The sequence below is a fragment of the Polypterus senegalus genome, chromosome 11 (assembly GCF_016835505.1).
Source record: "Polypterus senegalus isolate Bchr_013 chromosome 11, ASM1683550v1, whole genome shotgun sequence".
Classification (NCBI taxonomy): domain Eukaryota; kingdom Metazoa; phylum Chordata; class Cladistia; order Polypteriformes; family Polypteridae; genus Polypterus; species Polypterus senegalus.
The window spans coordinates 17,457,885-17,462,191 of NC_053164.1; the positions used below are offsets into that span (position 1 = coordinate 17,457,885).

General features: G+C 43.5%; 1 long non-coding RNA gene across 1 annotated transcript; it reads right to left on the reverse strand.

The window, feature by feature from the left end:
• Positions 1 to 1,332: 1,332 nt before the first annotated feature.
• Positions 1,333 to 2,709, reverse strand: LOC120539800. Its single transcript, XR_005635684.1, has 2 exons — positions 2,593 to 2,709; positions 1,333 to 1,657 (listed from the first exon to the last, which is right to left on the reverse strand). It is a non-coding gene; the product is annotated as an uncharacterized LOC120539800 (long non-coding RNA).
• Between the last annotated feature and the right edge of the window lie 1,598 nt (positions 2,710 to 4,307).

Here is a 4,307-nt window from a genome sequence, read left to right on the forward strand (position 1 = left end):
GCTCATCCGGGAGCCTTATTTAAGGGGCCGCCTCCCTCCAGTCATTGGTGGAAGTCGGGAGGAAGCGGACTGAGCTTGAGGAAGGACTGGAGGCGGCCAGGAGTAAAGAGGCACAGGACTGTGTGGCCTGGACTTGGGGAAATCGGTGCAAGAAGGCACTGGGGGTGCACGTGAGCAAACTGTAAATAGTGTATATAATAAAGAGTGTGTTGGGGGCAGAAATGTTGTCCGTCTGTCTGTGCCGGGGGCTGCGTTCACAATGACTAATTTTCTTGATCTGAATCAAAATAAAATGGAGGTGCTTATAGTGGGTCCATCAGCTAAAGCCCAAATTGGTTTTGGACTTCTCGGGTCTTTCTCTGTCTTTTGCAAACCTCAAGTCCGCAATCTTGGTGTTATCTTTGACAGTAACCTCTCTTTTGAGAAACAGGTTAATTCTGTAGTCAAGAGTTGCTTTTTCCAGCTTCATCTATTAGGTAAGATCAAGCCTTTTTTATCTTCTAGGGATCTTGAGAAAGCTACTCATGCTTTTATCTTTTTCACCTTGATTACTACAACTCGCTGTATTCTGGTATCCTTGATACACAGGTTACAGTTGGTCCAGAATGCTGCCGCTCGCTTCCTGGTTGGGGCAAGAAAGACTGATTCTGTTTCTCCAATATTAGCTTCTTTACACTGGCTGCCCGTCAGTTTTCAAATTGATTTTAAAATCTTGTTGCTAGTTTTTAAATCTTTGCATGGGCTTGCTCCTGCCTGTTTATCTGAATTGTGTGCTTTACTCCAGCCATCTAGAGTGCTTAGATCTTCTGGTCAGTTGTCTCTTGTTGTCCCTAAGGGGGACAGACAGGGCTTGTGCAGCTGCTGCTCCTCTTCACCTGTGGAACTCTTTACCTCGTCACATAAAGGAGTCGTCTACAATTCAAAATGAGATTAAAGACTCATTTCTATTAACTTGCATTCCGTGACCCTCAGTAATACTGATGGTTTCCTCATTGTGATTATGTTACATTACTTCTATTTATTATTTATTTTATTTATGTTCATTTGTTTTATTTCTATTTATGTTATTCATGTTAATTGTATGTTTTTCTTTTATTCTATTATTGTAAAGCACTTTGGCCACAGCATTTCTATGTTTTAAATGTGCTATATAAATAAAGTTCACATTGACATTTCCTTGGTATCCGCTTATGTGTCAACTGTTTAATTTACCTGGCGCTTCTTACTTTCTATCACATTAAACTGAGCAAATGCAGCAAAACTAGCCAATCAGATCAAAGCCAAACTGACCAATCAAATTGCTTGGAAGGACTTCACACACACTCACACAGATAAACAAAGAACTTAGAGTTTTATTATATAGATGAATTGAAAAGATAAATAGAGGGCACATGAAGTATTGGCATATCACCCTGGTCAAACTCTGTTTAATGAACACAGAGGCAAAAATAAATCAAAAGGTTGACAGTATCAACAACTATTTAAATGGCCTAAGATGTAGCTAATGAACGAGAGCAGGAACACTCTCTCTCTCTCTCTCTCGTTGAATCTACTGGTGGCTGGTTGGTTTATGAAAGGGACCCTTCCGGAAGGGTCAGGGCTTCTGGGTCTGTGGAGGAAGTGAGGTCAGATGTCTGCTTGGGCTTCTCCCTCAGAACTGCAGATGAAAAGAGAGAGGCAGTTAACATCAGTGTCTCCGATAAATACACACACACACACTGGCCACTTTATTAGGTACACCAATTCAACTGCTTGTTAACACAAATATTTAATGGTAATGCTAATCACATGGCAGCAACTCAGTGCATATCAGCCTGTAGACTTTGTCAAGATGACCAGCTGAAGTTCAAAACCGAGCATCAGAATGGTGAAGAAAGGTGACTGAAGTGATTTTGAATGTGGCATGGTTGTTGGTGCCAGACGGGTTGTTCTGAGTTTTTCAGAAACTGCTGATCTACTGGGATTTTCAAGCGCAACCATCTCTAGGATTTACTGGGAATGGCCCGAAAAAGGGAAAATATCCAGTGAGCGGCTGGTCTCTGTTTAAAAATGCCTTATTGATAAGGAGAGGTCAGAGGAAAATGGCCAGACAGGTCCAAGCTGATAGAAAGGCAACAGTAACTCACATAAGCACTCACTACAACCGAAGTATGCAGAAGAGCATCTCTGAACACACAACATGTCGAACCTTGAAACAGGTGGGCTACAGCAGCAGGAGACCACAGAGGGTGACACTCCTATCAGCTAAAAACAGGCAACTGAGGGTACAGTGGCTCACTTCAAACATATTACTACTGGTTGGGTGAGTGAAAAAAGGGGTACCTGAACAAAGCCTGGGCAGACATGAGGAATATGAGCAAAGACACTCGATTAGACACTGTATCTTAGATAGAAATGAAAGGTACTATATAATAGATAGATAGATAGAAATGAAAGGTACTATATAATAGATAGATAGATAGAAATGAAAGGTACTATATAATAGATAGATAGATAGATAGATATGAAAGGCACTATAGATAGATAGATACATACATACATACATACATACATACATACATACATAATCCATCGTTTTTGAAGTCCACTTACCCATCTTTAAAATAAAACAATTTTTTCTCTTTCTTTCTTTTTTCTTTCTTTGTTTCTTAACATTCTATTCTGTAACGTTCTCTTATTTGAAAAATATCAATAATGAAATATTAATTACTAGCCAACCCGCGGCGTAGCATATGCCGCATAATCAGGCCGCTTTTTAAATGATTTTTAAGCACAGAGGAAAAAATAAACATTTGAAAAATCCGTAATTTAATAAACCACCAAGAAAAGTAACATTGCAACAATGCACGCTACGAACCAACATACAATTGTCTGTGACTGAAAACCGGAGGAGCGCCATCACGCCTTCTCCTTCCAAAGCGAAGGACAGGGTTGAATGGCGCTCGTTCAGTACGCACTGCCCGCTTATGTGCCCGCCCCCAACTCCCTACCTGAGTCGTTTTCATCTGTATACAGTCCACACGCACCTGTGAGTCACGTTGACTGTTAATTTTCCAAACACCGCCTCAGTCGGTTTCCACGTTGATTTTTCATTGTTCTTTGTGGTTCCGGCTGCTTTTTTTTATATATAATCCACCAAGTCACCCGACCATGGGGGGCTTTACAAAGGGCAGGGACGTAATCAGTGCAAGCGTATGACCCGCACGTACTGGGAATTTCTCGTTCGTGGGGAACAATTGGAAGCCACGGTCCCCATCACAAATGGGGTTCAACGGCCTCCCCGCGTCGGGTAGACACACGTTGATCCATTCAGTGTAGCGCGCGTGCAGTACCGGACATACAAGTGCATCACAGACCTGTTAATGCTCAATCTCACGTGGCTGAAAGCCACTTGTTCCTCTAAGAATTTGGACGCCGACCGCTGTTGTGTCATGTAACTATTTAGCAGGCGGGAGTCTCGTTCGTTTTCAGAAATAACCAGCCAAATCGCTCCACCAACTAAGAACTGCCATGCACCACCACCCACAGAATCGAGAAAGAGCTATCAATCTGTCAATCCTGTCCGTGTCCGGGCCGGGTGAGGTTTCCTGCGTTGAGTCAAATGAAGCGAAAGGCTCCACACCTGGTGGTGCCCTTTAAGTTTCAGCTTTGTAACCATACTCCCCCCTGAACCCAAAGACTTTGGTTACCCGGTTGGATCGCCTGTTGCGGGGCCTGCAATGATGAAGCAGGTGAGACGGTAACGAAACAGAGGCACAGGGCTTATTGGTTTTTAAAGACTGCTTCCTTCATTGGGTTTTCACCAATGCACGGAACGAACCAACACACAATCGTCCGTGCGGCGCTCAGGGTGGAACGGGAGGAGAGGAGAAGGACGTCCACTCGCTCCCTCCGTCATGCTAGTCTGCTGGTTTCTCGTTCAGTATGCACTGCCTGCTCATGTGCCACCTCCAACTCGTCACTCGAGTTGTTGTCGTCTTTGCACAGCCCAGATGCACCTGTGACTCACGTAGACTTTTCATTGCTCTGTGCGGTTTTGGCTGCCTTTCTATATATAAATTTACCAAGACACCTGACCACGGTGGGAGGGAGGTTTGTACAAAGTGCAGGAGTAAGACGCATGTTTGTCGCGGATGCGAATTGCTGTATGTAGCGTGTAAAACAGTTTGCTATGGTGCACGCGGTCGTGCGTCGTAACCGAAAACTCGTTTTTTAAAGACTGCTCACTTCATTGTGTTTTAACCTCAGTTGTAAAGGAACGTTTTAAGGATCCCATGGGATACCACTCGCAAACAGTTTTACACGCC